The 12223-nt window shown below is 44.9% G+C and overlaps 1 long non-coding RNA gene across 4 annotated transcripts in view; it reads right to left on the bottom strand.

The window, feature by feature from the left end:
- The window catches only part of LOC118913726 (uncharacterized), a 53362-nt gene extending 44519 nt beyond the window's left edge, over nucleotides 1-8843 (bottom strand). For 2 of the 4 annotated variants that reach the window (XR_008995719.1, XR_008995724.1), the window contains exon 1: nucleotides 5882-6197. This is a non-coding gene — a long non-coding RNA (uncharacterized LOC118913726). Of the gene's footprint in view, nucleotides 1-2551; nucleotides 2659-5881; nucleotides 6198-8466 lie in introns of those variants that run through there. The other 2 variants (XR_008995721.1, XR_005025307.2) reach the window with 2 other exon arrangements.
- Between the last annotated feature and the right edge of the window lie 3380 nt (nucleotides 8844-12223).

The following is a 12223-nucleotide window of genomic DNA, read 5'->3' as shown; positions in this document are numbered from 1 at the left end:
TGATGTTAGCCTGATGGGTTTTCCTTTATAGGTGACCTTTTTCTCTCTAGCTGCCTTTAAGACTCTTTCTTTGTCCTTGATCTTTGCCATTTTAATTATTATGTCTTGGTGTTGTCCTCCTTGGATCCTTTCTGTTGGGGGTTCTGTGTATTTCCGTGGTCTGTTCGATTATTTCCTCCCCCAGTTTGGGGAAGTTTTCAGCAATTATTTCTTCTAAGATACTTTCCATCTCTTTTCCTCTCTCTTCTTCTTCTGGAACCCCTATAATATGGATATTGTTCCTTTTGGATTGGTCACACAGTTCTCTTAACATTGTTTCATTCCTGGAGATCCTTTTCTCTCTCTCTATGTCAGCTTCTATGCGTTCCTGTTCTCTGGTTTCAGTTCCATCAATGGCCTCTTGCATCCTATCCATTCTGCTTATAAACCCTTCCAGAGTTTGTTTCATTTCTGCGATCTCCTTTCTGGCATCTGCGATCTCCCTCCGGACTTCATCCCATTTCTCTTGCGTATTTCTCTGCATCTCTGTCAGCATGTTTATGATTCTTATTTTGAATTCTTTGTCAGGAAGACTGGTTAGGTCTGTCTCCTTCTCTGGTGTTGTCTCTGTGATCTTTGTCTGCCTGTAGCTTTGCCTTTTCATGGTGATAGGAATAGTTTGCAGAGCTGGGACGAGTGATGGCTGGAAGAACTTCCCTTCTTGTTGGTTTGTGGCCCTCCTCTCCTGGAGGAACAGCGACCTCTAGTAGCTTATGCTGGGCAGCTGGGCGCAGACAGGGTTTCTGCTTCCTGCTGGGCTGCTATGGAGTTTATCTCCGCTGTTGCTGTGGGCGTGGCCTGGTTCGGGCAGCTGCTCCAAAGTGGTGAAGTTGCGTTGGAGGGGGAGCGGCCTGGAGGCTATTTATCTCCGTAAGGGGCCTCCCTGCTCCCTGCAGCCCAGGGGTTAGGGTGCCCAGAGATCCCCGGATTCCCTACCTCTGGATTAAGTGTCCCACCCTGCCCCTTTAAGACTTCCAAAAAGCACCCGCCAAACCAAAACAACCACAAAAAAAAAAAAAATTTAAATTAAAAAAAAAAAAGTGGCCGCTCGTTTTTCTTTATTCTCCGGCGCCAGCCTCAGGCATCTGCTCACCGGTCTTGCTGCCCTGTTTCCCTAGTATTGGGGGCCCTATCCCTTTAAGACTTCCAAAAAGCACTCGCCAAAACAAAACAGCAAAAAAAAAAAAAATGGTCACGCGCTTTTCTTATGTCCTCCAGCACCCGGCCTCCGGTGCCCGCTCACTGTTCTTGCTGCCCTGTTTCCCTAGCATCCAGGGCCCCCTGGGCATGTACTGTGTCTGCGCTCTGGCCCGGATGGCTGGGGCTGGGTGTTCGGCAGTCCTGGGCTCCGTCTCCCTCCCGCTCTGCCTATTCTTCTCCCTCTGGGAGCTGGGGGGAGGGGCGCTCGGCTCCCGCCGGGCCGGGGTTGTATCTTACCCCCTTCGCGAGGCGCTGGGTTCTCTCAGGTGCGGATGTGGTCTGGATATTGTCCTGTGTCCTCTGGTCTTTATTCTAGGAAGGGTTGTCTTTGTTATATTTTCATAGATATATGTTGTTTTGGGAGGAGATTTCCGCTGCTCTACTCACGCCACCATCTTCCGCCCCTCTCCCTGCTGTCTTTTAACTACAGCAGGAGCTGACTTCCTTCTTCTCAAACTTGTATATATCCTGTAGAACAGGCCTAGACTATGGGAAGAGACTGAGTTTCCTGAAGATAAAGACATGTCCTATTTCCCGTTGCATCTCTAGGGTCTAGCGCTATGCTGAACCAAAATAAATAAACTCACCCAGCAAGACCATGCTGAAGAAATGGCAACAGACAGCTGTCACCAGCTGATTACTTGGATTACCCATGAGTGAATCAAGTGGCTGAGTTTGCACACGTTTCTGTCAGTGACTGAGATACAAAAATATATGTTGCCTTCTTAAGCATAGCAGGGTCAAAGGATAAGGGAAAATTATAAAGGAGTAATGGGATGTCAGACAATCAATGCCATTAAAATTTATAGGTAGGAGGTATAGACGCCTATTCATTTTCTAATTTGCACTATGCTATGAGCACTGAAATCATTCACCCTGTGAAGTTTAGTGGAGTACACTGCATACAGTCGTCCTTGGTAATAGTATTAGTGCTATTGGTATATGTTTGACTTTATAATTTATAAAAACACATTCACACATAAATTATCAAAGCTGCTTATTTTGTTGGCTTCCTCATAGCTAAATGCTTTATGGATATTTATGTTTCACCTAATACTCACAATAAAACTTTGAGGTGTTATATTATGCCCAGCCCACAAACATGGAAAACAGACCTTCTAAGGAGTTCAAACTATGAATGAGTATGTAACCAGGATTTGAAACCAGGTTTGTCTAACTGTTAAGACCAGGGTTATTTTTAGCATACAAAGTGTGTTCACAAGGCGATCTTCACTTTAGCTCTGTGATAGAAATATCGTAAATATCACTTTACAGATTCATTCATTCCATAAAGATGTGTTGATAAGCTTACATGCTGCTTGGTCTGAATGTCGTGTCTCCAAGAAAAGTCTTACGTTGAAATCCTAACGCCCAATAGGATGGTATTAAGAGGTCCTTTGTGAGGTGCTTAGGTCAAGAATGGGATTAGTGCCCTTATAAAAGAGACAGAACTCTCTAGCCCTCTCCCAAATGTGAGGACACGACAAGAACAACAAGAAGTCTGCAGCCTGGACGAAGGCCTTCATCCAACCACGCTGGCAGCCTGGCCTCAGACTTTCAGCCTCCAGAACTGTGAGAAATAACAATCTGTTGTTTGTAATCTCATCAGTCTCTGGTAATTGTTACAGCAGGCCAGAGAAACTGAGACACATGCCAAGCACTGTTCCGGCACTGGAGACCCAGCAGTGATCTAACATGTCAAAATTTCTGTCCTCTTTGGCCTTTACAGGCTGGGGAAGGAGGAGGAAGAGGGGGGAAAAAAGCTGAGCAAAGATTTGTCAGCTGGCAACTGCTGTGGGGAAAGACAACACAAGGTTAGGAAGTATCCAAAGGGATTGGGTAGAACTGTAGCTATTGGATGTGCAGTGGTCAAGGGTGGGTGTCTTTAATGATATAATATTTGCATGAGCTGAGACTTGAAGGCAATGAAGGAGCCAGCGCTGGGTTGTCTGGGGAAAGAGTGCTCCAGGTAGAGAGACTAGTAAGTACAAAGTCCCCAGGACAGGGATGTGCTTGGTATATTGGAATAATACCTGGGAGGTCAATGTGCCAGCAGTGTCAGTGAGCAAAGCAGGGAGGCAATGGGAGAGGGCAGTGCAGGGCGAGGAAGAGACAAGACCACAGAGGAAGCTGACACTAAACCACAGTCTCTTAGGTTACCATAAGGGCTGTGGATTTCACACTGCAGGAGATAAACCACTGGACAATTTTCATCCAATGCAGGACATGACTGAGTTGCATGATTGCGCTTGCAGCTGTGAGGAGAATGAACTGCAGAAGGGCAAGGGAAAATCCAGGAAGACTAGGTGAGAGACTCTTGCTAAAGGCTAATTAGACGGACAGTGGTTTAGACTAGACTGATGGTGACAGACACGTGTGACTGCAAGGGTCTGGGCCTGAGCACAGAGAGACAGGTCTGCCATTGACTGAGACGACAAGGCATTTAGGGGGGAAGTTCAGGAGTTCAGCTTTAAACGTGTTACTTCTGAGATGTCTTTCATAGAAAATATCAAGAAGGCAGCTGCTTACCTTAATACATATTTTAGAGGACAGTCCACAGTGCAGGGATAAATGTGGAGTCTATCAAGGTGCTGATGTTAAATATCATAGACAAGAGCACCTAAAGAGGAAGTGAGCTGGAGAAGAGGCCGGGGACATTCTACAGTTCAGCTTTTAGAGATGAAGAAAAACCATTCAAGGAAACTGAGAAGGGCTGGGCAGGGAGGAAGGAGGGAAACTTCCTGAAACTTCAAGAGCGCATTTTAAGAAGAAAGTCATCAATTTGGTCCAATATCACTGATGGGTTAAGGAAGATGAGGGCCAAATTGACCTCTGAACTTAGTAGTCATTGGCCAATGGATGGAGGTTATTCGTTTCAGCTACCCTGAAGATAATGCTGGGGTTCTTGTTCACGAAGCCAAAGAATGAGCTTCACAAACACTCAAGGTAGGAGAGCAAAGTACAGGCTTTTATTTAGAAATAAAGTGAGGGAATAGAGCTCCCAGCTCACGCCAGGAGGGGACAAGAGAGCCCGTAGTTGTGCGTTGTCTAGGGGGTTTTATAGGCAGTTGAGGATTTTTCGAGAACATGAAAAAACTTAGGGGTGTGCACTTGCATCACCTGCCCTGTCCTCAGGTGGGCTGGGTCATAGTCTGATTGCCAGGGCTGACGGTGGAGTCACGGGTTATGCTGATAGCCTTGCAGAACACTCAAACATTCCAGAACAAGGTGCTCCTGGCCTTTTGACCTTTAACTGATCTCATTGAAGATGTCTATATCTTTACCCTAGAGAATTAGTGTGACCTTGACCTTGCATAATGCTTAGCACAGACTTTCAATAGGGACTTCTTTGCCCATTGTTACATTGCTCTGACTGTAAATATTCCGCCCTGCTTTTCCCGGAGGCCCTCATCCTACTCTGACTACACCCATGTCTCAAAATGAGAAAAACAAAGTTCTGAGAAATTAAATAAACTGAACAACCAAGGTCATATAGCCAGTTAGCAGCAGAACCCAGCCTGGAACCAATCACTGAACACAGGTCTCCAGAAGTTCGCCATGTTTCTTGAATCAGGCTCTTCTTCAATAACAGATTACCATGCCACTCTCCCAATTGCAATTGTGATTCGTGAGAGAGGCTCTCAAAGAACACTGAAACTATCAACAAAATGAAATAAACACCAATAGTAGAATTTCAGGACACTATGGCAGTCATACAATGGTTTGGAATTTCAGGACAGAGACAATGAAATCAATCAAATGAAATAAGCAGACACCAAAACCAGCGCCAGCCCAGGTGTCAAAGAGAAATGTTTACATTTTCTCAAAATGAATTCTGTTAATTGTATTTCTCTAGATGATTTTTATGTAAATAAATAAACACCTCCAGTCCTGACTGCAGTATGTCACTAGGATAGGGAATGTCAAGGCTTAAATAATGGGGATCTGAAGTCTTCAACCTCTTCCCTTTCCCTTGATTTCTTTAACCAGGTGCTCAAAAAGAGGGAGGAGGAGGACATATTTCTATTTTAGATTTTAATAAATCAAACAAAGCTCTAGGGGACCAAAGACACAAGAAAGGGTTACACCATTCAGGCACAGAAGCAACAGTCGCTGCTCCTCAGATGCCCAACCACCACAAAGAGGCCGTTAAGGGATCCACTCCGTTGCCAACGTCTGCTGAACGATTTTGCAGACTAGGAAGTGAAGATTTCCAAAAGGAGGATGTGCGGGGGGATGGATGGATGAAAAGGAGAACAAGGTTCAGAACAAAAAAGTTCCTTGGGACAGGGCGGGTGGCAGGGGTTGCTGACAGCCACAGGGCAGGAAAGGGGAGGAACTGGCAGGCATTTTTCCAGGGAGAGGTGGAGCGAGGGCCGGCGTCCAGCCAACTCTACCTCTGGAGAGGAAACAGGTCGGTGCAAAGCCGGGACGCGTGGCGCAGGGAAGCCCAGCCGTGCGTGGGGCTCCAAACTTTGCAGAGAGAGTCCAAGTGCCGTCGCTCAGACACCTGGCGTCTCCCTGCAGGGCTGCAGCTAATCCGTCGCGCTTCCCTTCCCGCCTTTCTTTCTGGGCGCGCGGGGTGGAGCGGGTACGGGGTTCAGCGGGAGCGAGAGCGGGGTGCAGGTTACCGCTCGGTTACCTGGGGACGCAGCCCGGCGGCTGGCGCGCGGCACAGCGCAGCCTCCAACCCGGCGGACCACCCGCGCCGGCTTCCGGCCGGGCGCCCAGCCTCCGGGGCCCTGCGCCCGAGGGGGCCGCAGCCGGAGCCCGAGGCCCAGCCCGAGAGTGGCTCGGCGCAGGTGCAGCGCCCCCCCCGCCTGCTCAGGGCCGCGCGCCGAGGAGCCAAGGGCAAGACGCGCACTCGCTGCGCGGCCCCGCTGGGTGGCGGCACCCGCGCGCCTCCTGCTGGCCAGGCCCCGCCTGCGCGCCGATGCCGGAGTCAGGTCCCCCAGTCCTGGGGCTCTGAGCTCAATGTTTTCATTGCCCGCAAAGCATAGTGCACGCTTGCTGACTCATCAACTTTCCTGTTTTTGGAGTTTGGGCCAGCGATTTAAAGATCCTAACCGCCCTCCCCAAGTCCCTCCCAATTTTTGAGTTTGAGAAGGAAAAAAAATCTAACAAGATAAAGATAAGGAAATCCCCATATACCCTTCCGAAGGGCTGGAGAATTGACCTAGGCCAGCTTGGTACTCTAACCAAGCCCCTGAAAATTCCGGTTTTCCTATAGTTATAAGTACCATCCCAGCAAGGCCTACTGGGGACCCAGGATCACTGCAGATATTCTTTCCTAGGGAATGAGCAGGATGCAAAAGAAGTTCGGACAGGGAGTTTACAGGCTAATTTCTAGTGGACAAAGAAAGAGGACCTACTCTCCTTTTTCCAGTTAATATTTGAGCCATTTTGTTTTCATTAATACTCATGTCTTTCTTTTAAGTCCCATGGTGCTGCCTCTCTTCCTAGATTGAATTTAGCAAAGCAAGAGTTTAAGTTTGAGGAAGCAGAATTTTATACTAAAAGGAAGAAAACAGAAACCAGGCCTTGCTTCTTCATAGGATGATTGATAAAGTTTATGGATTATTTGGGCAGCTATGTGACTAATAATAAAATATTTAACATTTATTAAGTTCTTGCTGTTAACCAGAAGCAGTTCAAAAAGCTTTATTTTATAATAAAATTAAGTTCATAAGATACTTTAAGTTTTTTACATTCAGCAACACATTACATAAAACAACCATCTGAAATAGATAATATAATTATCCCTATTTTACAGCTGAGGAAACTGAGACACAGAGAAGTAATTACTCTTCTCAAGGTCACACAGCTAGAAGTCCCAAAGCTGGAATTTAAACCCAGGCAGTCTGGCTCCAGTATCCATACTCTCACTCTCATGTTATACTGCCTCAGTTAGAAAAGAAATTACTATGATCTCATTTAATCCTCACATGGATTAAAATCTGTGGGTGGGTACTACTTGTCTTCATCACACAGACAAGAAAACTTAGGAGAAGCTAAATAATTGTCCAGGTTAATGGAGCTGGTAAGTGGTGCAGGCAAGATTATAATAGTCTGGTCAAGGTTAGTTAAGGAGAGGAGATGCTCTTTTTGTTCATTCAACTGCACAGAGGCAGAAGGAATTGCCTAGAAAGTGTGAATTTTTCATAACTCAAATTCTGAGCCCCTGACACACCAGGGGCACCAATGCCGCCCAACTCTCTTTGCTGCTGTTTGGGAAGGAGTATTGCTTTCTGGAGGGGAACAAGAGCCATCAAACAGGAGACACAGAGGATGTGTAAGGCCGTGATCATGTGAACAACTTCATCTATCTGTTTATGAAGGTCATTCCATTCTCCCTGTGGAGTCAAAGCCTGTCTTGTCCAGTGCAGCGAGTCTGAGGGATTCTGGGGCTGATCAAGGAAAAAGGTATGACCGTGACTTGGGAGCAGCATACTGCAAGCTTTATTTGGGCAACATTTTGACAGGTTCACATGTGGGAGATGGGGTAGGGGAGTCCCACACCACACGGGACTATCCAAAGGTTTAGGCAGCACAGGGACCACCATCCAAAAGAGTAGAGGGTAAGGGAGCTCCCCTGGGAGAGGAGAATGGAAGAGGGGACTTCCATGTCTAGGTGAGGCCCCTCAGCAGCGCCTCCGGGGGTGTCTGGATCAGGGAACTCCAAAGAGCAGCAGCAGAATGGAGTGTTTGATAGCTACGGAATGTCTCTTACGATGGCTAGCAGATGTTGGATGCAGTTTGTCAGGGTATGCAAAGCAGGCCCATTCTAAAAAGCTAAAAATCTGCTTATTTAGGCTGTGTTTAAAACAATCAAAAATGTTTTAAGAATGAAAGTTTGGGTTTGGCGCCCACAAGCTCTGAGTTCATGGGTTCCAGCCTGTCGTGAAGAAATCAACAACCTAGGAGTCGCTGGACAAGGGCCGTCTTGGGCTTATTTATGCAACAGCCTAAGCCCCACTAGGAAGCTCGGCCAAATGCCCCGGAGTCCACAGCTCCGCCAGCTCCAGACTGATGCCCAGGTCTCTCTCGGGCATGTCACCCACCCAAATTCTGAGTTCCAGATTCTGACCTAAGGACCCCCTTGAATGTTGGTGATGGACATTCCTGCTGCTGGCGGTTGATGCCTTCATCAACACAAAAACAGAGAAATCTAACTTTCTGACAATGAATTATACGCAGACACAAGAAATGGGTAGGAGGGTAACTTACCTACAAGAATCTATGGGGCAGTTTGGACTGGTATGTAACCACACAAGTCAGCCAGTTGTCTCATAGGCAATAACTTCACCAGCAGGTGGCTCTGTTACATTGCATATCAGATGGTCTGCTTCCCAACATGGGCTTTAAAACAAGGCATATTTCTAAGTGCCTCAGGTTCTGGTTCCTAGTTCCAGGAAGCCCTATTAATCTTCGGCATCTGCAGTGACATACATGAAAGGCATCAACCGCTATGTTAAACCCGTTCACTGTGTGATCCAACAGATTCCTCCAAGCCCTTCAGGAAATTCAGAGCTGGGAGATTAATTTCACAGAACAAATTAATGAACAAATCTATTTACTAGATAATCTACCGGCTTCTGGCTCCATAGAACATGAAATAACTAAAATGACTACTCGGTGAATCAGTTTGTATTATCAGACATATTACCCAATAGCAAAGGTTCTCTCTACATAATACTGTTTACTGTTCTTTAATTTGAAAAGATTCCGAGGCCCCGATAAATAAGTGAACTCGAGTCCATGAGATTTCATTTGGATTCTTTGGCATGTCTATAGAATCAGGGCCTGAAGCACGACAGAGGCATTCTTCCGTTTTCTGTCTGTTCCATCAGCCTTAAATTCAGGCCCAAGTTCTGTCCGCAGTCCCTTTAATTCTCATACCACATTTCCTTCAGGGGAACCCTCCCTGTCTCCCGTTGACTCAACACAAGCCTCCCTCCCAAAGCTCTGTCACCAGCGTTCTGGTGCCACCTGCTTAGGGATGGCACCACTGCTCCACCTGAAAACGCTGGAAATTGGATTCATCACCTCTTTCCCCAAAACCAGTTCCTCCTCCTCACTTTCCTGTTTATGTTAATCATGTCCGGTGGCTCCCATTGCGCCAAATGTTATCTTTGACCCATTCCTCCCCTCCCCTTCCTCCCAATTCAATCCCCCCTGAGTCCTTTCTAGTCTATTTCTGTCAAGTGCCTGCCTCTCTACAAACTATTTTTTGAACACCTGTATGCAAGGAGTTTTGAGTACTTGAATGGAGTGGGGTTCCCAAATGTAGGCCGTGACCCCTCTCCCTTTGGGTCCCCTTGAGGCACATTTGAGCTGCTTCAAAGCATGGGACCAGGACAGAGAGCCTAAGGGGGTCCTTGGCTTTCTTTACCATACCCACTAAGCCTAGTCCTGTGTGTTCTAGACATTTTTCTTAAGTTAGTACAAATGCCTGACAGAGCTCCAATAAACAGTGCTCTATAAGCTCCTTCATTTCCCCATCTTCTAGTGTTTATTTAACTTCTAAGTTTCTACGGTTGGCTAGGGCCTAGTTCCAGGCAAGTGGGAGTACTCAGAGGCCTGTGTGTGCAGCCTTCTGTCCTTATACTTCATAAAGTGGATCAGTGAGCACTGATCAGAGAAGCAGTGACCACAGCTCTTGGAAATCCTTCCAAGTGTCATGACACTGGGACTTGTCCAGCCTGTTTTATGGATGTCACCCAAACTTGGATTTGTTTTGAAGTGTCATATGCTTTTGCTTTTGTTTTCCAAAAATTAAACACACATGAGGTCTTCTTCCGTCAAAGAGTCACAGTGATGTCTCTCTCTCCTCCTGATGCCACTCAGATGGGGTCATAGAAGAATCACTGTGGTTTGTTCAGGGGCAGCTGCTCTCTGCCTGTTTTATAACTGACCTGCCTGTGCTTTCTGATCACCTTGCTATGCTTATGAATCGATTTTGCTCTGTTTTCAAGGCTGAGATACATTGTCTTCTTTTCTTCACTTATCTTATAAGCCCCTTAATGGTCATCTGTTCTGGCTCAAATTGCATTTTAATATTTTATTTTAATGTTTTAGTAATATTTAGTATTTAGCAATATTTAAGTATTTTAATGAATATTTTATTAAATTTTTTAAAAAATTTTTATTAAATTTATATAAATTATTTTAATGAAGTAATATTTAATGAATATTTTATTCATTCAACAATACCTGTATTGAACAAGTGCATTGTTTAAAGTGCTGCAGATAATAGTCAATGAAGATCCTTGCTTTCATAAAATTTCCTTTAATTAATTTATTATTTCATGATTATAATATTGTTTTAAACTTTTATGGGTTTGTAATACCTCAGTCCAGTTTTGAAGATCTGGCTAATAAGTTATATAGGGCGTATTTTTGTGAAGAAGCTTAAATACTAAGCTGGGAAGTTTGTATTTGATTAGGTAAGAGATAGGGAGTCCTAGGGAGTTTTTGATGAGGAGGATGACATCATCAGCACTCCATGACAGGATATGAATGTGGCAGGAGTGTGTAGATGGACTAAATTTCACCGGATTCCTCTACTTTATTCCTATTCTGTCACTTCCCTGGGCTTGTCAAATCTCTGACAAAACCAATCAAAAAAATATGTTATGCTGGCTGCGGACCACCCACCCTGCTGATTGATACCTGGAGGCCTGCAGGTGGCGATGATGAGCCAGCCAGGAGCTTCCTGACGAGTCCGTGTGCCTCCCAGCAAACCTCTGTTAGGGCACAGGCCTTCCCAGACCACCCTGTACCACCGACTGGCTCAGCCTCTGTCCTTTAAACTTCTTTATTTTTGTTCACAGCTTTTGTCACCGATTCACATATATTATGTATTGCCTTTTTCTCACCACCAGAGTGTAAACTTCTTGACAGTAGGGACTTTGTCTACTATGTTCATTGTATTGAACGAGGAGGGCCTGGCAAATAGTACATGCTCAATAAACATTCGGTTTGTGCGTCCAGAGGAGGATCATCATGGGACAGTGTGCAGTTAAGCTTTAACCAAAATTTGGGGTGCATGTCTGATTCAGCTTTATTTCAGGAATTCCTAGTACAATTCTGTGCAGTGTCTGTGTCAGAGCTAGAGGCAACTAACTGTATCAGGAAGATATGAGGAGGGGTGTAAGGAATATTAAATATCAAATCTTGCATAATGAGATGGGTGTGGAAGTATTAAATAGCAATACAGTATTTAATATCAATGAAATGTTAATGGAGTAATCAACCTCATAAAGTATATTGGTGAGATCCAGAGAAAGTATTGATATGAGAATATTGGGTAGTTTTCTGATTCAGAGCAATGTGTGATTAAGCAGTTTGTTTCCTGGATCTGAGTAAACAGAATTTCCTCGGTATTATTTATAAAACATGAAACTCGGTGTTCTGAATTTTGACTCATTTTGTTTCTTTATGGATGAGCTTGGCCTACTTAGCCCTTCAGTAACCAACTGGCACAGTAATTATCAACCCAAAGTGTGGTTTACACTCTGCCCTGCCTTGCAAAACTTTCAGTAAATATTTGGGCTTTTGCAAAGTCTTTGTTCAGCAAGTGGAGGTCACTGCTCTACCACTCAAGGTAAAGCACACACAGCAATCTACGTTTGAAGAAGGGTAATGTATGTCACCTTTCATGGGTGAAGCAAGGTTCTTCAGTAGGTTGATAAAAAGTTAGCCTTTTACACAGAGTATTCTTTATGGATTTAACTATGAATTGAAAGGACTAGAGTGTATCACAGTTAAGTAGTAAATAACCCAAGTAGTTAAAATTTAAAACAAAGATACAAGTCTTAAAAATATTTTATTTGCTCTCATTCAAGACCGAAGGTTAAAGCAAATGCAAGCATTAAGCAAGATAAGATGAATCCTTTTGTTTATCCGATAGCATTTTCAGTTCTTCCAACCTTTCCTCCTTCTTTGGGAATGTAGAATTTCTTTTCTCTGAAGATAATTTATT

The sequence above is a fragment of the Manis pentadactyla genome, chromosome 1 (genome assembly GCF_030020395.1).
Source record: "Manis pentadactyla isolate mManPen7 chromosome 1, mManPen7.hap1, whole genome shotgun sequence".
Lineage (NCBI taxonomy): Eukaryota > Metazoa > Chordata > Mammalia > Pholidota > Manidae > Manis > Manis pentadactyla.
The sequence above is the reverse complement of the archived record's forward strand: the minus strand, read 5'-3'. Positions and strand labels throughout refer to the sequence as shown.